Source organism: Petromyzon marinus, unplaced genomic scaffold (genome assembly GCF_048934315.1).
Source record: "Petromyzon marinus isolate PM22_M1 ecotype Great Lakes invasive population unplaced genomic scaffold, UKy_Petmar_22M1.pri1.0 PM_G_Scaffold_17, whole genome shotgun sequence".
NCBI lineage: Eukaryota > Metazoa > Chordata > Hyperoartia > Petromyzontiformes > Petromyzontidae > Petromyzon > Petromyzon marinus.
The window spans coordinates 1,526,997-1,551,227 of record NW_027422728.1 but is presented as its reverse complement, the minus strand read 5'-3'; the positions used below and the strand labels follow the sequence as shown (position 1 = coordinate 1,551,227).

Below are 24,231 nucleotides of genomic sequence, written 5' to 3'. Positions count from 1 at the left end.
GCCAGCGTTATTAGGGCCAGGGATATTAGGGCCAGGGATATTATGGCCAGGGAAATTAAGGCCAGGGATATTAGGGCCAGGGATATTAGGGCCAGGGATATTAGTGCCAGGGATATTAGGGCCAGGGATATTAGGGCCACGGATATTAGGGCCAGGGATATTAGGGCCAGGGATATTAGGGCCAGGGATATTAGCGCCAGGGATATTAGGGCCAGGGATATTAGGGCCAGGGATATAAGGGCCAGGGATATTAGGGCCAGGCATATTATGGCCAGGGATATTAGGGCCAGGGATATTAGGGCCTGGGATATTAGGGCCAGGGATATTAGGGCCAGGGATATTAGGGCCAGGGATATTAGGGCCAGGGATATTAGGGCCAGGGATTTTAGGGCCAGGGATATTAGGGGCAGGGATATTAGGGCCAGGGATATTGGGCCATGGATATTAGGGCCAGGGATATAAGGGCCAGGAATATTAGGGTCAGGCATATTATGCCCAGGGATATTAGGGCCAGGGATATTAGGGCCAGGGATATTAGGGCCAGGGATATTAAGGCCAGGGATATTAGGCCCAGGGATATTAGGGCCAGGGATGTTAGGTCCAGCGATGTTAGGGCCAGGGATATTAGGGCCAGGGATATTAGGACCAGGGATATTAGGGCCAGGGATATTAGGGCAGGGATATTAGGTCCAGGGATATTAGGGCCAGGGATATTAGGGCCAGGGATGTTAGGGCCAGGGATATTAGCGCCAGGGATATTAGGGCCAGGGATATTAGGGCCAGGGTTATTAGGGCCAGGGATATTACGGCCAGGGATATTAGGGCGAGGGATATTAGGGCGAGGGATATTAGGGCCAGGGATATTAGGGCCAGGGATATTAGGGCCAGGGATATTAGGGCCAGGGATATTAGGGCCAGGGATATTAGGGCCAGGGATTTTAGGGCAAGGGATATTAGGGCCCAGGGATATTAGGGCCAGGGATATTAGAGCCAGGGATATTAGGGCCAGGGATATTAGGGCCAGGGATATTAGGGCCAGGGATATTAGGGCCAGGGATATTAGGGCCAGGGATATCAGGGCCAGGGATATTAGGGCCAGGGATATTAGGGCCAGGGATATTAGGGCCAGGGATATTATGGCCAGGGATATTAGGGCCAGCGATATTAGGGCCAGGGATATTAGGGCCAGGGATATTAGGGCCAGGGATATTAGAGCCAGGGATATTAGTGCCAGGGATATTAGGGCCAGGGATATTAGGGCCAGGGATATTAGGGCCAGGGATTTTAGGGCAATGGATATTAGGGCCAGGGATATTAGGGCCAGCGATATTAGAGCCAGGGATATTAGGGCCAGGGATATTAGGGCCAAGGATATTAGGGCCAGGGATATTAGGGCCAGGGATATTAGGGCCAGGGATATCAGTGCCAGGGATATCAGGGCCAGGGATATTAGGGCCAGGGATATTAGGGCCAGGGATATTAGGGCCAGGGAGATTAGGGCCAGCATTATTAGGGCCAGGGATATTAGGGCCAGGGATATTATGGCCAGGGATATTAGGGCCAGGGATATTAGGGCCAGGGATATTAGGGCCAGGGATATTAGGGCCAGGGATATTAGGGCCAGGGATATTAGGGCCACGGATATTAGGGCCACGGATATTAGGGCCAGGGATATTAGGGCCAGGGATATTAGGGCCAGGGATATTAGGGCCAGGGATTTTAGGGCCAGGGATATTAGGGCCAGGGATATTGGGGCCAGGGATATTAGGGCCCCGGATATGAGGGCCAGGGATATTAGGTCCAGAGATATTAGGGCCAGGGATATTAGGGCCAGGGATATTAGGACCAGGGATATTAGGGGCAGGGATATTAGGGCCAGGGATATTAGGGCCAGGGATATTAGGGCCTGGGATATTAGGGCCAGGGATATTAGGTTCAGGGATATTAGGGCCAGGGATTTTAGGGCCAGGGATATTAGGACCAAGGATATTAGGGCAGGGATATTAGGGCGAGGGATGTTAGGGCCAGGGATATTAGGGCCAGGGATTTTAGGGCCAGGGATATTAGGGCCAGGGATATTAGGGCCAGGGATGTTAGGACCAGGGATATTAGGTCCAGGGTTATTAGGGCCAGGGATATTAGTGCCAGGGATATTAAGGCCAGGGATATTAGGGCCAGGGATATTAGGGCCAGGGATATTAGGGCCAGGTGTATTAGGGCCAGGGATATTAGGGCCAGGGATATTAGGGGCAGGGATATTAGGGCCAGGGATATTAGGGCCAGGGATATTAAGGCCAGGGATATTAAGGCCAAGGATAATAGGGCCAGGGATATTAGGGCCAGGGATATTAGGACAGGGATATTAGGGCCAGGTATATTAGGGCCAGGGATATAAGGGCCAGGACTATTAGGGCCAGGCATATTATGCCCAGGGATATTAGGGCCAGGGATACTAGGGCCAGGGATATTAGGGCCAGGGATATTAGGGCCAGGGATATTAGGACAGGGATATTAGGGCCAGGTATATTAGGGCCAGGGATATAAGGGCCAGGACTATTAGGGCCAGGCATATTATGCCCAGGGATATTAGGGCCAGGGATACTAGGGCCAGGGATATTAGGGCCAGGGATATTAAGGCCAGGGATATTAGGGCCAGGGATATTACGGCCAGGGATATTAGGGCCAGGGATATTAGGGCCAGGGATATTAGGGCCAGGGATTTTAGGGCAAGGGATATTAGGGCCCAGGGATATTAGGGCCAGGGATATTAGAGCCAGGGATATTAGGGCCAGGGATATTAGGGCCAGGGATATTAGGGCCAGGGATATTAGGGCCAGGGATTTTAGGGCCAGGTGTATTAGGGCCAGGGATATTAGGGCCAGGGATATTAGGGGCAGGGATATTAGGGCCAGGGATATTAGGGCCAGGGATATTAAGGCCAGGGATATTAAGGCCAAGGATAATAGGGCCAGGGATATTAGGGCCAGGGATATTAGGACAGGGATATTAGGGCCAGGTATATTAGGGCCAGGGATATAAGGGCCAGGACTATTAGGGCCAGGCATATTATGCCCAGGGATATTAGGGCCAGGGATATTAGGGCCAGGGATATTAGGGCCAGGGATATTAAGGCCAGGGATATTAGGCCCAGGGATATTAGGGCCAGGGATATTAGGTCCAGCGATGTTAGGGCCAGGGATATTAGGGCCAGGGATATTAGGGCCAGGGATATTAGGGCCAGGGATATTAGGGCAGGGATATTAGGTCCAGGGATATTAGGGCCAGGGATATTAGGGCCAGGGATGTTAGGGCCAGGGATATTAGCACCAGGGATATTAGGGCCAGGGATATTAGGGCCAGGGTTATTAGGGCCAGGGATATTAGGGCCAGGGATATTAGGGCGAGGGATATTAGGGCCAGGGATATTACGGCCAGGGATATTAGGGCCAGGGATATTAGGGCCAGGGATATTAGGGCCAGGGATTTTAGGGCAAGGGATATTAGGGCCCAGGGATATTAGGGCCAGGGATATTAGAGCCAGGGATATTAGGGCCAGGGATATTAGGGCCAGGGATATTAGGGCCAGGGATATTAGGGCCAGGGATATTAGGGCCAGGGATATCAGGGCCAGGGATAATAGGGCCAGGGATATTAGGGCCAGGGATATTAGGGCCAGGGATATTATGGCCAGGGATATTAGGGCCAGCGATATTAGGGCCAGGGATATTAGGGCCAGGGATATTAGGGCCAGGGATATTAGAGCCAGGGATATTAGGGCCAGGGATATTAGGGCCAGGGATATTAGGGCCAGGGATATTAGGGCCAGGGATTTTAGGGCAAGGGATATTAGGGCCAGGGATATTAGGGCCAGGGATATTAGAGCCAGGGATATTAGGGCCAGGGATATTAGGGCCAGGGATATTAGGGCCAGGGATATTAGGGCCAGGGATATTAGGGCCAGGGATATCAGGACCAGGGATATCAGGGCCAGGGATATTAGGGCCAGGGATATTAGGGCCAGGGATATTAAAGTGCCACAATAAGCCCATCCCTCTTGAAACAAGACCCGGAAGAAAATCCCAGCTTGGACACTTTTAAAGGTATCGAGGTGAAATATGAAGAGGTGATGGTGAAGAGGGAAGAAGTGAAGGTGAAGAGGGAAGAAGTGTACACATAGTGTACACACTGTACACACATACAGTGTACACACGTAGTGTACACACAGGGTACACAGTGGACACACACACAGTGTACACACAGTGACAGTGACACACACACAGTGTACACACAGTGTACACACACAGTGTAGATACACAGTGTACACACAGGGTACACAGTGACACAACAACAAACGCCATTCGCCACTAAGTGGCGGTGACGTCACCACGACGTTTGTGCCAGGCACAGTGACACACACACACAGTGACACAGTGACACAAACAGTGTACACACACACGCAGTGTCCACACTGTGTGTACACACACACAGTGTATACACACAGTGACACACATAGTGTACATACACAGTGTCCACACACACAGTGTATACACAATAATGTCCACGTTGTTGCTGAGCTCACACACCCAAGGGAGGGAGCAATGTAAAATGAATCTAAATCAACTTAGACTTCAACTCTGTGACGTCACCACTCTGCATTCCCTCATCGGCGTGAAACGCCAGGGGGAGGTGTACCTCGCTAGTGACGTCACTGCGCTCTTGAGCGTGACGTCACCTCTGCTTGTGTCACTGCCGATATCGTTCCAGTGGCAATCCTTATTAGGGCAAAGCAACGCCCAGTGACTGGCGGCTCATTAACATAATGTATCCGTTAAAGCCGTCGCGAGTTTATTGCGACAGGTTGAGCGACCACGCACCCAGCCCTCGACATATGTGCCGGCCTCATTAACATAATTTATTCAGTTACAGAGCCGCTCTTGGGAGAGAAGTGACGTTATACTACTTCCTGCTGTCGCGAGGTAACAGGAAGCTTCCGTGTGCGCGCTTGCACTGAAATCTGAGGTGAGAAATTCTCATCGTTGTGGTGGTGGTTGTGGTGGTGGTTGTTGTTGTTTACCAAAGTAGAGCCTCTCTCTCTCGTAGGGATGTCAGTTGAGTAGCAGCGAGCATGGGAATCGATGTCCAGGTTGGAACTTTACAACGCGGGGCCTAGCCACGCGGGGCCTTGCCTCCTGCCCTCGCCTGATTGCATTCACTTTAATTATCTCTCTTAAGTTTAATTTGTCTTCACCCGGCTTGCCACTTTGTAACTTTGTTTTATTGTAAATATTCACGGAGTTTTTTATTTTCTTTTGTTAGCAGGCCAAGCCCGCTTGAGCTGCTATACCGCTCTTGTTATCAGAAGCGACCTGCCCACAACAACACAAGGTGAGGCTTTGTCAACGTGTGTGAATGTTTTGACTTAAAACTTTGGTGACTGCAGGAATTAATATTCTTGGTTCTTTCGGTAAAGTCACGTAGATAGGAAATAAAATAAAAAATAAAATAAAAAATTAAAATAAAGCAAAAAACCCACGACGTTTCGATCGCAACACAAGTGGTCTTTATCTTATTGAATTTAATCTGTTATTTTTATTTTCTATCTACGTGACTTTACTGAAAGAACCAACAATACGTGCGTCAATGTATCTATCGGTCAAAGACGCTAAGCGCGTGCCGCTGTTGACTCTGAATGTGTGGAAGGGAACACCTTCACCAAGGGGAGAGAGAGACAGAGACACGGATAGCCTCGGCTATGTTGATTGATCCTCGATTCATTACTTGGTGGAGTGAGGAAGAATTAATGCTGAGCAGATGAAGGTGGCCAGGCATGGTTCTGGTCACACCACCACCTGTTTACTCATGGCAGTGTGTGACAGTGTCAAGTTTGTGTTTGCAGTAAAGTCTATTAACTCTGTTAAACACGGAGGTTATATCAAAACAATAGTTTATTTTTCGTTTTCCTCTGGAACTCTTATTAGAATGGAAACAGGAGGTGAACATAGCACACACATTCAGCTGATGTCGGATCTGTTCATCCCAGCATTCAAGGACATCTGAGCCTGGATTCACACCTCTAAGTTGTGATTGAACATTAATTTCTGCATAACACAAATAGTATTGTTTTCATATTCTTAGCTCTTTCGGTAAAGTCACGTTGAAGGAAAACAATAAAATAATAAAATATATATAAAACTATAAAAATTATCATGACGTTTTGACCATAACACAAAAGGTCGTCATCAGGTGTGGCAGTTTATTTTTAAAACGGTGTTTTTATTTATAAAAACGTCAGCGCCATGCGCAGCGATTTGGCAGTTTATTTAGAAGGACGAGTCCATCTATGTTCTGAAAAGAGGAGGGGGGAGACGAAAAATTAATGTATGCTGTCTGAAAGGCACCGTAAGCGTGAACAATAAATTAGGACCTGAAATCGTTTATCAAATCCTTTCAATAATTGCTAAGCCAGAATCCATCTTCTAGGTTGAAATTGTCTCTGTGCTTGTATATGTGGATAGCCTCATGAACGAATCTCTCATGGTAGCCAGATGGCTTACAAAGAACCCCTGTCTTGGAAAAGTCAATGTCATGTGAGCCTACTGAATTATAACAATGATCTGCCACGGCCGAGGTGTTGGTCCTACCGTGGTTAAGGTCTGCTTTGTGTTCACGAATGCGGTCCGAGACATGGCGTTTGGTTTCTCCAATGTAACTACTACCACAGAGGCAACTTAGTTTGTAGACACCAGGGTACTGTATGTCCGGAATCACATCTTTTACAGACGGAACCAGATCACGTATTTTATGTAATGTGTTGAAACGGACCTGGATCTTGTGTTTATTCAAGATTTTGGAGATCTTTTTGTGAGCCCCGCAATGTAGAGTAAAGTGATGGTTTTGAAATGCTCCTCAAGAGGGTCCTTCTTCATGATTTGAGTGATAGCTTTGCGGATTGTATAGGCGGAGTAACCATTAGCCTTAAGAGCTTGGTGTACGTGCTTAGAGCCCAATGCATATCCGACCAGGAACACATAGGCAGTCACTTTACCCTACATTGCGGGGATCACAAAAAAGATCTCCAAATTCTTGAATAAACACAAGATCCAGGTCCGTTTCAACACATTACATAAAATCCGTGATCTGGTTCCGTCTGTAAAAGATGTGATTCCGGGCATACAGTACCCTGGGGTCTACAAACTAAGTTGCCTCTGTGGTAGTAGTTACATTGGAGAAACCAAACGCCATGTCTCGGACCGCATTCGTGAACACAAAGCAGACCTTAAACACGGTAGGACCAACACCTCGGCCGTGGCAGATCATTGTTATAATTCAATAGGCTCACATGACATTGACTTTTCCAAGACAGAGGTTCTTTGTAAGCCATCTGGCTACCATGAGAGATTCGTTCATGAGGCTATCCACATATACAAGCACAGAGACAATTTCAACCGAGAAGATGGATTCTGGCTTAGCAATCATTGGAAGGATTTGATAAACCATTTCAGGTCTTAATTGATTGTTCACGCTTACGGTGGCTTTCAGACAGCATACATTAATTTTTCGTCTCCCCCCTCCTCTTTTCAGAACATAGATGGACTAGTCCTTCTAAATAAACTGCCAAATCGCTGCGCATGGCGCTGATGGTTTTTTAATAAGTAAATACACCTTTTTAAGAATTAATAAATTAATGCAAACCGACACTTCTTTCTAATGTTTCTTGCCATTGGTTTTTTCACACCTGATGACGACCGTTTGTGTTATGGTAGAAACGTCATGATAATTTTTTTTGTTTTATATATATTGTATTATTTTACTGTTTCCCCTCAACGTGACTTTACCGAAAGAGCTAAGAATATGAATTACTGCACTCACGAAAGCTTTAAATCAAAAAGTATTGTTTTCAACACCCTTTGCTATGTCAGCTGAATTTAGCTTTCATAAATATTCCTTTTGTAGCCAGACAGCCGAAATTGTGTGCTTAGAGTTTTGAGTTAACATTCATCTTGAAGATATGAAGGCTTCCAGGCATATTAATGACATTTTCCCTCTCATTGTGTGACATAACAGCCCGTGGAGAGAAACCCTTCAGGTGCACTCTGTGCGGGAAGGCGTTTGCACGTTCATCAAATCTGATGAATTTGGGAAACTTTTCACTACATCATGAATATATTAATAAGTATAGACGTGTAAGTCACGTGTGCATTCCTCTGTGCCTGACGTGTAGATGGTGTGGATATTATTTTTTTCTGTCTGCGGCTGACGCTTCCTCTGCAGATTTGGTCTGATGAAGCAAAGGCACTCAGCGCAGCTCGGTACGACAAGTCAACAATGCGACCGGCGTGCATACAGCACGGACCGGACTGGAAATTTGACACGGCACCAGAGAACTCGCACAGGAGAGAAACCCTTCAAATGTACTGTGTGTAACAAGGCATTTGCATGGCCATCAGTTTTTCAGAACCACCAGAGAACACACACGGGAGAGAAACCCTTCAGGTGCACGATGTGCGTGAAGGCGTTTGCACAGTCATCTGATCTTGTAAAACACCAGAGAACACACACGGGAGAGAAACCCTTCAGGTGCACGATATGCGCGATGGCGTTTACACAGTCATGTAATCTTGTAACACACCAGAGAACACACACGGGAGAGAAACCCTTCAAGTGTACTCTGTGTGGGAAGGCGTTTACACTTTCATCCTCTCTTGTAATACACCAGAGAACACACACGGGAGAGAAACCCTTCAGGTGCACTCCGTGCGGGAAGGCGTTTGCACAGCAACCACATCTTATAGAACACCGGAAAACACAGAAGCATCAGATGATCCACAAGGAGTGGAGTCTGAAATCAGCTTGTGAAAGTCAAAGTGCCACAATAAGCCCATCCCTCTTGAAACAAGACCCGGAAGAAAATCCCAGCTTGGACACTTTTAAAGGTATCGAGGTGAAATATGAAGAGGTGATGGTGAAGAGGGAAGAAGTGAAGGTGAAGAGGGAAGAAGTGATGGTGAAGAGGGAAGAGGTGATGGTGAAGAGTGAAGAAGTGAAGGTGAAATGTGAAGAAGATGAAACTCTAAAATGGGACCTTCACATCGATGGAGGCAACGTGAAGCAGGAGGAGAATTCTGACTGTGAGGCAGAGCGAGGCAACTCCCAGCAGTTTGTGGAAGTGGAGGTGTGGGTGGACTTCCTAGACAATACAAAGTCAAGTGGAGACCCGGTAGATGTGTAAGCCAGAGACAATGTCGCTACAATAGATGCACCTTTGTCACAGGCCTTTAATGACAAGAACGTGAAGTTGAACACTCTGCTCCTAGTAAGAGCGGCCAGTCTTTGTGGACCTGTGGGTTGGGTCAATCTCTCACCAGGAGCGAGAGACAATAAGCCCCCAAGCATTCACTATGTTATCATAATAATTGCATTTACACGGTGCTTGCTTAACTGCCTCAGCAACTCGGGAGTTTTGTACCTCGTCTGAAGCACTCGAAGAGCATCCCCAAGTAGCAGCTGCCCCTGTGTGGCACAAGGTGGTGGCCCTGCACCGGCCTGCATGTGAACAAGAGCCTGTCAGTAGGGGGCGATGATTGATGCGTCATCTCAGTTGTGTTGTTTATAGGCAATCTTGATTCGACGCTTTCGTGACTGCAGGAATCCACACTCTTGAGTTCTTTCGGTAAAGTCACCACGTGGGTAGAAACATAACAGATCACGGCGTTTAGATCACAACACAAGCAATCGTCATCAGGTGGGACAACCACAGCAAGAGAAACTGCTGAAGTAGTAGGCGCCTACTCCAGCAGTTTCTTATTGCTGCTGTGCTTGTCCCACCTGATGATGATTGCTTGTGTTGCCATTCGAAACGCCGTGATCTATTATTTGTAGCGTAATGTTTAGAATTTGCTACATTTTGACCCAGACGCCAGCATGCAACGGCCTTCTCGTTTTGAATGACGCAACAATAGTTTGTTGTACATACACTGTTAAGCAGACGGTGCGTATTTGTAAAATTACTTCTTGTTAATACGATGTAACGTGATGCAGTCAATTTCGCTGCAGTAATTCAATGTTGTTAATATGCCCGTCAATGATTTAGAATGAATACTTGTCTGATTGTGCGCGTACATGTATCATTTTGTCTGAGGTCACACATTGAATAAGTGATGTTAGGACAAAGTGTGTGTGTGTGTTTTGGAAGTAACCTGTACAGAGAAGTCAGGTGAGACCCGTTGTTCTTGTGATACAGGTCAAAGGGTACTTTTGTGTTTCACGAAGCGTTTGCCTCTGGAGCAACTCATTTTCCTTGAAATAGGGAGCACGCTCGGATCATTCATCAGTTACAAGGCATACCACTTGAAGGTTACACGTATAGGAGGAGGTACATTCTCTACAACACAAATTGTAGTTTTGTCTTACGTGTTGACGTTGATTTTGTCTAACTGGGACTAGATATGGTCCTTGCTGATTCACGTCTGGATGTTCGTAACCATCGGTTGAAGCAAACCCCACTGCTGTTGTTGAGACGCTGTGCACCAATAAAGGTCCAACACGTTGACGGCCTTCAGGCCAGGAAAGTCACAACATTTGCACACGAAGGACGCATTCAACATTTGCACACGAAGGACGCATTCACGCAAGTACCCCATGCTCCGTTTTGAAGTTTTAGAATGAAACATCTTTGAATTGTGTTGTGTTTTGAGTTAGATGATTTTATTTCTTCATTAAAAGCTTGTATCAATTTACATCTGGAAGACTTCATTTCGTGTGAATTTTCTCTCGTCATTAAGTAGATGGCCTTGCCGGGGGTTCGGTTCAATGCGGACACACACTGTATACACACACACAGTATACACACACAGTGTACACACACACAGTGTACACACACAGTGTACACACAAACAGTGACACAGTGTACACACACACAGTGTACACACACAGTGTATACACAATAATGTCCACGTTGTTGTTGCTGAGCTCACACACCCAAGGGAGGGAGCAGTAGAAAATGAATCTAAATCAACTTAAACTCCAACTCTGTGACGTCACCACTCTGCCATACCTCATCGGCGTGAAACGCAAGGGGGAGGTGTACCTTGCTAGTGACGTCATGTCACCAAGGTATTCACCCCTCCTCCGTCCACCGAGCTCTTGAGCGTGACGTCACCTCCGCCTGGGTCACTGCCGATATCGGTCCAGTGGCAATCCTTATTTGGGCAAAGCTACGCCCAGTGACTGGCGGCTCATTAACATAATGTGTTCGTTAAAGCCGTCGCGAATTTATTGCGACGGGTTCAGCGCCCACGCCCCCATCCCTCGACGTATGGTCTGGTCTCATTAACATAATTTATTCACTTCGAGAGCCGCTCGTGGGAGGGAAGTGACGTCATACTACTTACTGCTGTCGCGAGGCAACAGGAAGCTGCCGTGTGCGCGCTTGCACTGAAATCCGAGGTGAGAAATTCTCATCGTTGTGGTGGTGGTGGTTGTGGTGGTTGTTGTTGTTTACCAAGGTAGAGCCTAGCTCTCTCTCGTAGGGATGTCAGTTGAGTAGCAGCGAGCATGGGAATCGATGTCCAGGTTGGAACTTTACAGCGCGGGGCCTAGCCACGCGGGGCCTTGCCTCCTGCCCTCGCCTGATTACAAAATCTAAACGTGTTGGTTTGTGATGTTTCAAATACTTGTTCATTACCAATGTCCTCAACACTTAATACAACTCTGCAGTACAACTTGAGATGCCTTGCACCAGCTCACCCAAGTGGCACCATGTGAATGAACGCAGCATCACTGGTCACTAAGTGGGCATTAGCGATGTGAGGGGGGGGGTGGCAGCAATGGTGCTTTGTCATTTCCCAATTCGCGAGCAATGATGCAGAAATGAAGAGCACACTGCACAGAACAAAAAACGCACAGGCACTGATGCTGGTTCATATACACTTTATTGTGATCTCCCTGGTGTGCTAGGACGGTGGTGTGAGCAGTGTGGGAAGGGTCCCTCGCTGGTCCTTCAGCTCACGCAGGCGGCGGATGGCAGACCTCACTGTGACAGCCGAGGTCGTGCTGAAGGAGGAACGGGCGGTTACACACATTGGGTGACATCGTAATAAACACTTCTAAACCTTCATCCTAATAATACACACCTTGGTCATTTTCAAAATAATTACCTTTGAAAATATTACAGAAAACGATAAGGAACGGTAAAAGCATCTTAGGCTTTGGCTCAACATAGCGTGCAAGACGTACTTGTAGGTCCATGCACCTCCTGCCACGGTCTTCGTGCACGAGCCGCAGTGCCAGATGCCCACCACCCTCCTCTTCATCTTGGTCTGGCTTTCACAAGGACAACACGAGCACCACAGGTACACTGAGCGGAAATCACCGGTCAAGGCACACAGTTAACAAGCGTGAGCACAACACGTGTGCGTGTACTAAAACACGAGGACCCCAATTTGTTAAGGACAACACGAGGGCAATTTATGGGAATTGTGGATGGAAATCTTCACTGGTAGTGCATTTATCATGAGCAACCACGGCAAATTGGTAGGGCAGAGGAAGCGATGGGAGTTGTGTCTAGCAAATGAGAATGTCTAGAAGAGTGTTTAATGAACAGTGATCGGTGTACACAGGCGACAAAACCCTGGGTTAGTCACGTGTAACGTCTGAAATTAAAATTGAAAGAAGCCATATCCCATTTACCCAGACAGAAACAGCCACTGCCACTCCTTGGGGTAACGACGTTTAACTTTTTATCGGTCCTTTAAAGTCTTGCTTTATTAGCCGATGACCTGTTATTGTAGTCGGTTTAAGGGTCGAGGCAGTCGTACCTGAGACTGCTTTTTCTGCCCTGCAACTCCAAGGACAGTAGTCCAGGCCCAATTTTATTCGCAAAAAAACCTATTGAGGCAACCATTGCCGGTGACGACCACCACCCAATTGCAATCTTGACCTTTGCAGGCTGGCACTCACAACTTGACCCAACCAGCGCGAGCCACCGGATAACGCCCAGACGTGCCCCTATTGCCACGTGGGTTGGCGCCCCTCACCTTGCCGCAGAAGGAGCACGTGTACTTGGCGTGCTGGCTGATCTAGATTTTCTTCACCATCTTACGCAGGGACGCGCCGTACCGCGTGCCATACTTGCCCACAATGCCAACCTTCTTCGTGCGCTTTGCCTAACGGAGAAAGAGAGCCGAAAGCAAAGACCACACAAAACGTCATTTTCCTGGACACGCAGCGTTTTATATCCGCTCAGATGCTTCGCACCAAGGTCACATTACGACAGACTTCCCAAACAAAACAATATTCAAGTTTATATTTTACTCGCCCTTATAAGAACAATTGCCACCCATAAGTCTACAATTACCTATGGCACGCTTTCAGCACGAAGAGGTTGGGCAAAATCGAATAGGTCGCAGTAGACAAAGGCTAAAGGATAGTTTAACGAACCACACCACCAGAACGGTTTACGTACAACAGTAAACATTAAGGTCTGGTGGCGTGGAATACCCTACACATCGGCAATTTACTGCATTGCAGATTAAACATTAAGTTTAACACGTAGGCTTTCGCGACCACTATCATCCATAGTAGAGTGTTTTGGGTTAGATGGCGTAAATATATAAAAGTGTCGATAAAACCCGCCACCACCCGACAGCCAACTAGTAAGGGTTGTCACGTAAACTGAACATGCCAATTCGTTACTAGTACAGCACTAGTGTATTGTATAGTGTAGTGTATTGTGTAGTATACTAGTACAGCACATCAGTGTTGGAGAGCCAAGCCACAACATTTACAATCTGAGTACGACGTTTTGCCAGTAATTACACCTAGCTTCATCAGGTGACAACCAGATTTGTGCCGTACTAGTAACGAATTGGCATGTTCTGATTACGTGACAAACCTTACTAATCGGCCGGTGGCAGGTTTAACGATACATTTGCATATTTACGCGATCTAATCCAAGAAGACCTGTACGGAGATTAAACATTGTCAACACTCGGGAAATTATTTAAATCCGCACAAAAACGTTAAATATATTATTCAGATGCCTGGTCTCGTGTGTTGAGCCATGTGCACATAAAACCAATCAAGAACCCAGCGAGGAATATTTTTGAAGGGAAACCTGCGGCAACTCTCCAAGCAGGTTTGGGACGCCAACAGTCATCAGGTCAATACACTGCTGGATCAGAGAATGACCGCGCCAACACGCACGTCTCGTGCTGCTGCTACTCTCCCACACCAAGTTGGAAGGTGTCGAGGCATCACAAGCACCGTACAAGGGTAGTACTACTGCACCGATCCCCAACCGAGTCCCGCGGCCTATATGATGCTTATGGCGTTTTCTGTCCACAGCTGCTGGACACGCGGTTTCTTAAGACGCCATCACTTGCGGTGCAACCTGCAGCCAAACCGGCTACTTGCGCGAGCTCGGTGGCGGGTTGAATACATGCTCGTCCAACCGATGAAATAGATCGACACCGTGGCCGTCTAAGCCACACTCGCAACCCAGCGAAGGCGTCTGTCACCATCAATCGTTTCGCCGCGCAACACAAACAGGCGAGTCGCAAGGTCGTTAAAAAGAGGCGGACTGCTTTCATCTAACAGTGGATAGACCACGGCAAAAACAACGCACATATAAAACTCGCACCAATGAATAAAGCAGCGCGGAACGTAATCGGCCCTAATATCCCTGGCCCTAATATCCCTGGCCCTAATATCCCTGGCCCTAACATCGCTGGACCTAATATCCCTGGCCCTAATATCCCTGGGCCTAATATCCCTGGCCTTAATATCCCTGGCCCTAATATCCCTGGCCCTAATATCCCTAGCGAGTGTCCATGTTGGTTAGGTCATTTTTCTAGTGTCCATGTTGGTTAGGTTATTTAGTGAGTGTCCATGTTGGTTAGGTTATTTAGCGAGTGTCCATGATGGTTAGGTTATTTAGCGAGTGTCCATGATGGTTAGGTTATATATTGAGTGTCCATGATGGTTAGGTTATTTATTGAGTGTCCATGATGGTTAGGTTATTTAGCGAGTGTCCATGATGGTGAGGTTATTTAGCGAGTGTCCATGTTGGTTAGGTTAGTTAGTGAGTGTCCATGATAGTTAGGTTATTTATTGAGTGTCCATGATGGTTAGGTTATTTAGCGAGTGTCCCTGATGGTGAGGTTATTTTGTGAGTGTCCATGATGGTTATGTTATTTAGCGAGTGTCCATGTTGGTTAGGTTATTTAGCGAGTGTACATGATGGTTAGGTTATTTTGCAAGTGTCCATGATGGTTAGGTTATTTAGCGAGTGTCCATGATGGTTAGGTTATTTAGCGAGTGTCCATGTTGGTTAGGTTATTTAGCGAGTGTACATGATGGTTAGGTTATTTTGCAAGTGTCCATGATGGTTAGGTTATTTAGCGAGTGTCCATGATGGTTAGGTTATTTAGCGAGTGTCCATGTTGGTTAGGTCATTTTGCAAGTGTCCATGTTGGTTAGGTTATTTAGTGAGTGTCCATGATGGTTAGGTTATTTAGCAAGTTGTCCCTGATGGTTAGGTTACTTATCGAGTGTCCATGTTGGTTAAGTTATTTATCGAGTATCCATGATGGTTAGGTTATTTAGCGAGTGTCCATAATGGTTAGGTTATTTAGCGAGTGTCCATGATGGTTAGGTTATTTAGCGAGTGTCCATGATGGTGAGGTTATTTAGCAGTGTCCATGATGGTTAGGTTATTTTAGCGAGTGTCCATGATGGTTATGTTATTTAGCGATTGTCCAAGATGGTTAAGTTATTTAGCGAGTGTCCAAGATGGTTAAGTTATTTAGCAGTGTCCATGATGGTTAGGTTATTTAGCGAGTGTCCATGATGGTTAGTTAATTTAGCGAGTGTCCATGATGGTTAGGTTGTTTAGCGAGTGTCCATGATGGTTAGGTTATTTAGCGAGTGTCCATGATGGTGAGGTTATTTAGCAGTGTCCATGATGGTTAGGTTATTTTAGCGAGTGTCCATGATGGTTAGTTAATTTAGCGAGTGTTTCATGATGGTTAGGTTATTTAGCGAGTGTCCATGATGGTGAGGTTATTTTGCGACTGTCCATGTTCGTTCGGTTATCTAGCGAGTGTCCATGTTGTTTAGGTTATTTAGCGAGTGTCCATGTTGGTGTGTATGTTGAACTTCTATCACACCGTACATAGCCATCCATGATCATCGGAGGTGCGGGGGAAGGACAACAAACTAAGCACAAAAGCAGTTCTCAAGAAAATTTATTTTCGATCGAGATTTTAAAAATGCGTAGCTCCAGTAACTTCCTAATATCGGAAGAACATTCCAGATGGCTGCAGAAGTGCATCTGAAAACGTGCAATGCAGCGACCGTCTTTATTCGACGACTAGCCAAAAGCTGGTGCGAGGATGACCAGAGTTTGCATGAGCGTTTATGCTTTTTGATGATACCAGCAAGGTATTGTGGTTCATTTGTGGCAAGCGCTTTGTGTGTAATGGGTGCAACCTTATAATGAATGAGTTCGGGAACAGGAAGCCAATGCAGTTCAGTGAGCACTGGACAAACATGGTCGGATTTTGCAGTTCCCGTCATGACGCCTGCCAAATAATTTTGTACACACTGCAGCTTGGCAATGTTTTTTGGCAGATGTGCCTAACCCCTAACCTTAAACCCTAACCGCCGACCTTAACCCCTAACCCTAACCTCTAACCCTACCCATAACCCTAACAGCTAACGTTAACAGCTAACCTTATCCCCTAACCATAACCCCGAACGCTAACTCCTAAGCATAACCCTCTAACCCTAAAAATTAACCCTAACCCCTAACCCTTTCCCAACCCCGAATCCAAATGAACCCTAACCCCTAACCGCTAACCCTACTGTTGTATATATAGGTGTTATGAAAATTGATGAAAATAATGAAAATTAAATGAAATTTGAAATGTGCCTAATTTATCCGAAATTATGTTAATCAGTGTAATTATGCACATAAATTATGCAGATTCGAGAGATAATCGTATTAATTTATGCGAGTGGGCGTGGGTATGATAATGCAGGTCGTTATGGATTATGTGGTCGAGCCTCGGTGACGAGGTTTGGTTATGAATTGGAATAACGCAATTGATCGTATGCAGTTCTGTAGGTGTTGTGAGCATGAATGAAAGGGAGTCGATTCATGGTTTTAGTCGCCGGACGTTGACCACCATCTCCCGGCCTCTCTCCCCCCCTTGAATCAGTACCGTCCAGGGGGAGATCTGTCGTCCCACGGTCCAGGGTCCCCGCCAGTAGGTGGTTAGCTTCCCCGCCTGCCCGGCCCTGACGCGAGGGGTGTGCAGCCATACCTTAGAGCCCGCCGAGTAGAAGGAGGGCTCCATTCGGGGTCGGGTCCCCTGCTCCTGCCTCTGGTGTGCGGCCTCGCCTTGCGGGTAGGCCCGGCCCCTCGCTCCTCGTAGGGTCTCCATCAGATGCTCCACGGGGCGGCTCCCTTCCTCCCATTGCGGCGGAGGGACACCGAACAGCAGATCTGTGGGTAGGCGAGACTCACGACCAAACATCATTAGGAACGGGGTCTGTCCCGTAGATGTGTGTACCGTGGTGGTGTAGGCGAACAGAGCATAGGGGAGGTGTTCGTCCCAGTCCCGTTGATTCGGGGCCGCCATGCGTTTAAGCTTCCCGGCTAGAGTCTGGTTCATCCTCTTTACCATCCCATTTGCCTGGGGGTGGTACGCCGTAGTTGGTCCTTCTGGATCCCGAACTCCCGGCACAGCGCCTGGAATAGCTCTGCCTCGAACTCACTACCCTGGTCGGTAATGACTCGTTCGGGGATCCCGTGCTTCAGTACGTAGTGTTCCACGAACGCTCGGGCCACTACGAGGGCTGTCTTATCGGGGATGGCCACCGCTACGGGATAGCGTGTGAAGTACTCCACCGCTACGAGAATATATCGGTTGCCCCGGTGGGATCGCGGGAATGGCCCTTGCAGGTCGATCCCAACCAGCTGATTCGTTCGACTGATGCGGAACGGTCTCAGGGGTACCTGGTATCGCGCTGGTTTCGGCCCGCATTGCTGGCACGCGCGGCAGCCCTGTACCCAGGCGGGCACGTCTTGTGCTAACTTGGGCCAGAGATACTGGCGACGCAGGGTTTCCCGAGTGCGCCATTCCCCATCATGGCCTCCGAGCGGGTGGTCGTGCACCAGTCTTAGCAGCTGGGGTCGCACCTGGGCGGGAACACAGATGCACCCAGGCTGGCCGGCTTCAGTCAGCTCTCGTACTACCCCGTTCTGCATGCACAACCGGGCATACAAACCACTCCAGGGTCCTGGTAGGGCGTCCTTCTTCTCCCGTAGGGCCGCTTCCACCGCCGCCAGATCCGGATCCCGCAGCTGGGTCCGTCTCAGCTGCACGTCGTCCAGGCCCGGAAAGGCGCAGCCGACGTCCTCCTGGATCCGATCGGGTGGGGTTGCGCGACCCGTCGGGCCCCGGGGTGTGGGCCCCGTGCCCGCCGAGTGGTCCGCCAGGTCCCTGGTTCCTCCTACCGGGGTGTCTGTGGCACATACTGCACTGCCTCTCACCGGGGGAGGGTTAGTCTCGGTGCGCTCCTGGGGGCCTGCCACCTGCCGGCAACGCCCCCCCGTGAAGCACGGGCAGACTTCCTCCAACCTTGTCTCGGCGCACACCGCGGGCCGCCTCGACAAGGCGTCCGCGTTTGCGTGCGTACGCCCAGCTCGGTACTCTATTTGCAGGTTGTACTCCTGCAACTGCGCCAGCCATTGCGCCATCTGCCCCCCCCACCCTGCACCTGTGACAGCACCGCGGCCAGCCCACTGCTGCAGGCGTCGGTGTCCAAGATAAAGTCCGTGGTGAAATCTGGGAAAGCTAGGGTGGGGGTGTGGGTGAGGTGGTCTTTGAGGGCGGTGAAGGCCGTCTGGCAGGCCTCCGTCCATCGATAGGGGTTCTTAGGGGAGGTGAGTTGGGTGAGGGGAAGTGCAATCTCGCTGAATCCCTTTACAAATCGACGATAATAGGTGGCGAGTCCCAAGAATGACCTGATCTCCGTCAGATTCCTGGGCCGTGGCCATTCCACTACGGCGCGCACCTTTTCCGGATCGGTGCGCACCCCCGCCTCGCTGACTCGGTGTCCGAGGTACCCTACCTCGCACTGCGCAATGTAGCACTTACGCGGCTTGAGCTTGAGATGGGCTGCTCGTAGTCGCTGGAACACCTCTCGCAACCTGGACCAGTGCTCGGACAGAGATCTGCTGAACACTATCACGTCATCCAGGTAAATCAGGCACTGTTCCCACTGTAAGCCCCGCATTACCAACTCCATCAACCGCTGGAACGTCGCGGGCGCGTTAGTGAGTCCGAACGGAAGCACTCGAAACTCGAACAGCCCCATCGGGGTGGTAAACGCGGTTTTCGGCCGATCCTCCTCCGCCATCTCCACCTGCCAGTACCCGGACGCCAGATCGAGGGTGGAAAAATACCGTGCTCCTGCGAGGCTGTCAAAGGTGTCGTCGATGCGCGGTATGGGGAAGGCGTCGCCGAGGGTGACTGCTTGTTTCGTCACTAGCACCACCGGGGCAGACCAGGGGCTCGTCGAGGGGTGAATTATGTTATCACGTAGCATGTCCACGACTGCCTCCTTGATCTGGGTCCGTTCGGGCACGCCCACCCGGTATGCGGGGAGTTTGATCGGTCGGGCTGCACCTGTGTCAATTTGGTGCTTAACAAGGTCTGTTCGGCCTACATCTGAATCGTGCTCGCTGAACACGTCGGTGTACTCCCGTAACAACCCACACAGCTGATCGGCCTCCCCCTTAGGTAAATCTGCCCAAGGCACATGTAACGCATCATGCAGGGGAGCAATCTCGGCCCGGGGGGTTGGGCCAACCTGCCAGGCCAGATCCTGGTTGTCCTCGGAGTGGCCAGGGTCTTCCGAGTCGTTAGAGTGGCGCGCGTGCAGGGGGTGTATGGTGGCTACTGTGGCGCGTCGTCGTAGCAACGCCGGGGTACTGTGTGGGTTAAACACCCGCATAACGTATATGAACAGTCTAGGACGTATATAAACAGTCTAGAACGTATATGAACAGTCTAGAACGTATATGAACAGTCTAGAACGTATATGAACAGTCTAGAATGTATATGAACAGTCTAGAACGTATATGAACAGTCTAGAACGTATATGAACAGTCTAGAACGTATATGAACAGTCTAGAACGTATATGAACAGTCTAGAACGTATATGAACAGTCTAGAACGTATATGAACAGCCTAGAACGTATATGAACAGTCTAGAACGTATATGTTTGCAAGTTGAGGCTTTGCTACCCTGCAACTTTCACGCAAGGCGCTGCAGCGGCTGTTGCTGCCCGCTGCCAAATTCAACTCCCGCTTGCTCGAGTTGCATGAAGACCAAAACAACGAGAACTGATTGCTCTGTTTATGGCCAAAACGCTGCCGTGATGGCAAGCGTCATTCAATTCCTCGCCGTGTTCGCGGTAGCAACTATGTAACGCACGCGTTAACACGTTTGTAATCTTTCACCCTGTCCTGAAATTGTATTTAAATAAAATAATAATAAAATTTACATAAGTGCTTCCGAAATGCTCAATTTTACCAACGCTTACAATGCTGCCTCATTGAGGCCAGACTAACGTGAATTTAACGACTCCATTAAAGTAAAACAGTTGCCGTCCAACAGGAGCAATTTCCATTCGACCGTCGGGTTTTTCTCGCTGGGAAAGACGCAAACGCCTCGCTCGCACAGAGAGGTTCAAAACATTAACAAAGCACCGACAGGCCCCACAGAACGCGACCGACGGTTTGGCACCACGCACCCCGGCGGCCCGTCGCTCCCGTGCGGCAGGTTTTAACGAAACGGAAACTTAACGGGACAGCGAAGATCGGCACGCAAAACAAAAAAGCTGCATTTTAATTGAAAGCTTTCGTGACTGCAAGGATTCATCTTCTTTGGTTCTTTCGGTAAAGTCACGTAGAATGAGAATATTATTGTGTTATTTTATTTTATCAATTTATTATTTTATTCTCATTCTACGTGACTTTACCGAAAGAACCAAAGAACAAAAAAGCTGCATTTGCAAGCTGCATCTTTGCAAAGACTCCACCGCCACGGTAACGTTGAGCACCACAATTTAACTTTGCAGGGGAGGGGGGGGACGAGTGCCGCGTCCGTTCAGAGTCTCGATGTTTTTCCCCGCGGTCGCGGTAGCGGTGCTCCGTTTAGCTCGGCCGGAGGCGACGACGCCGTGGGGCACGCCGTGCACGGGAGCCGGACACGATTGGGGCCTAGTCCCGCTTGGAAGGTTCAGCAGAATCCGCCGAGGATCTTGCAAATGTATGTAGAAATACAATAAGATTATATTGAAACAAAAAACAATCACGACGTTTCGATCACAACGCAAGCGATCTTCATAAGGTGTCAAGAACAAATCACGGCGGTAAATACAGCAAAAAGATGAGAGACGAGAATTCAACAAACCTGAAAAATATTACGTGAAGCACATCCAGTCAGGCCAACAACACAGCTAGACACTTCCTGGCGGACCACGAATTTCAGAAGAGTGTTACATTTCGTGTTCAACCAATGAGTAATTTTATGCAGTCACGAAAGCTTTAATACTTTATGATCTTGCGAACGCCCAACGCGGCCAGACCCGCCACGGCCCCGAACCCCGCGACGGCCACCGGCGTGTTTCTGAGCGAGCTGCCGGGCAGTCCCCCGCCCATACTCCCGCACGAACCACCCGTCCCGCGTCCGGGGGAACGCGAGCGCAGTCCGCCGTCAGTACGGTCGTGCGTGTGCACGGCGTCGGTCCCGGAAATGGCAGTGGCACGGCTAGCGATTGTACAGGCGGTGCAACTGGCGCGCTCAAGAGGCAGATGAAGGCCCAGCTGCCGAAGTTCGAAAAGAGGAGAGTGGGACACATTTGCTCTGCAACGGCGTTTTCGCAAACTTAATATGCAGGTCTTGGATTGACGAATTGGGTTATTTTTTTTGGAAACATTTGACTGCTTCGAACAAACGCTTCTCCTAAAACATGGACCCGCTGAAGACCCCACAGGCAATGGCGAGAAACATATACAGATGGTATAAACGACGGGGCGATTTCTGCCGTCCGAGAGAGGGGATTAGGCGTCTCTCACGATTTAACAAACACACAAGCCGCTCGCTCCCCTGCCAGTCGCTCACTACTCTACACAGAAGCGCCAAGCTGTCTAAGCCGACGACATCTCGCAGCAACTTGGCAAAACTCAAATAAAAAACCAAATTAAATTTCTCTTCAGTCTCGCCTGGTAACAAAAACAACAACCCCCACCTGTTGTATATGAGCCTTTTCGAAAATTGATATTAACAATAATATTTGCCGTTATATATATCATATATTTTTTTAACAAACGAAAAAAATAATCAATAAAACCCGTAAGCCAGGCGCACGAAAAACCAGATGTCGGTCATAAACAGGCCATTAATAAATAAAGAAATAATAAAACTCTCGAAGCGAGGATGTTAGCAGCTATCTGCGAAGATCTCCAGATTAACAAGAGTTTGATGTGCCCTAAGGGAGGTCACGCAGAGGGAAGCCCTCCGCAAGCCAGAAATGAGGACGCCCACGGGTTAAACCATTTTTTTTTAAACAACAGTTAAAATTTAAAATGCAATAACAAGAATAAGCTAAAGTTAGCGGTCCTCGTGCTCACTCCAATTAAGACCAGGCCACCAGATACATCAGTGAATTATTATCCAATAATTAATTCGCTATCAAATGATTTTCACCTTTAATACTTTTACTCTTAAAACAAAGCTTGGAGACAAAATACAGTCACATCAAAGGTTTTCGAGAAGGAATGAGGCGAACGGGCAAACTTACGAAAGAGTTTAAACAATATCCCAAGCAACCCCGACCACCTTTGTCTCTCCCGAAGAGCGCGAGAGCCATCTGTACACACACACGAACTCACACACACAAACCCCACCCCCCTCCCCCCCTTTTCCACTGCGCAGAGAGAATTGTCTTTGAATATAACGGTCAGCCGCATTTTCAAAAGTCAGAGAAGTCAACAGTCAAGAGTGAAGACAGATCAGCGAGTCAAGACGTCCACAGGACGAGCAGTCGCATGGAGCGGCTGGCTCCGAGCCTCGCTGAGTAGCGAGGATCGCATGAGTCGCCATGTATCAACGAAAGTGAGTCATACAGCAGTGGAGAGAAACTGCTATCAGCGAATCAGCGCTGAGAGCGCTCGAGCATCTCCAAAAAGAAAGCACGTGCAACGTGGCTCAACCAGCAGCGGAAAAGCTTGGGCAGCCGCCAACAACTTCAGCTAACCAGTGACCAAGCGCGTGCGACTTGAGTCATACAGCAGTGGAGGAAACCTGCTGTCAGAGAGCCGCCAACAACCTCAACAAAGAGAGCGCGTGCGAATCGGCTCACTCAGCAGAAGAAAAAATTGACCTGTCGCCGGCGAGCGCAGCGTCAGATACTACAGCAGCGGAAAGAGCGCGCGCCGGCGTAGCTCATCCAGCAGTGGAGGAAACTGCTGTCAGCGAATCAGCACGGGCGCGTTCGCGCATCTTCAAGGAGAGGGAGCGCGCGCCACCAGCGTGCCATCAGCACCAGCATCAGCACCAGCGCGTGCCAACAGCGCGCCACCAGCGTGCCATCAGCATCAGCACCAGCACGTGCCAACAGCGTGCCACCAGCGTGCTACAGCACGCAACTTCGCGTCACCGTCGTCGGCGCGACGACGGCGAGCGTCGTGCTGACTCATCCAGCCAGCGGTGGACAGAAACTGGCAGTCGTTCGTATGCCCCTCCCCCACACTCCCTTCTCACTCCCCCACCGCTACACAACGAACAAACATTTTTTTTGGCAAGGAAATCAACCTAGGCGTTTGCTCAACGCAAGAAATCAACAACACTCCCATTAAACATACAAGACTCATGATAACTGCGTCAACTATTAGCTGATAACGAAAAACATCCCCACCCATTGAGTTACGTTGATGAGGCAATCATAATTATTTCAGTAGAACGCTTTAATTGCATAATCGTTGATGAATCAATGAACGAACATCGCCGTGGTACTGTGCTGACGATTTCAAGCATAATAATTTCGCATATCAGAATGTGTTAAGGATTGGATACGAATCAAAGACCGAGTGCCGTGTTGTGTAATCATTCAAGAATACGAGTTTGCATATTATAAGGTCAAGGTTTTGATAGAAT

The 24,231-nt window shown here is 48.7% G+C and overlaps 1 pseudogene; it reads right to left on the bottom strand.

Moving 5' to 3' along the window:
* Positions 1–11,913: 11,913 nt before the first annotated feature.
* Positions 11,914–21,734, bottom strand: LOC142911175 (large ribosomal subunit protein eL43-like; annotated as a pseudogene).
* Positions 21,735–24,231: the final 2,497 nt, after the last annotated feature.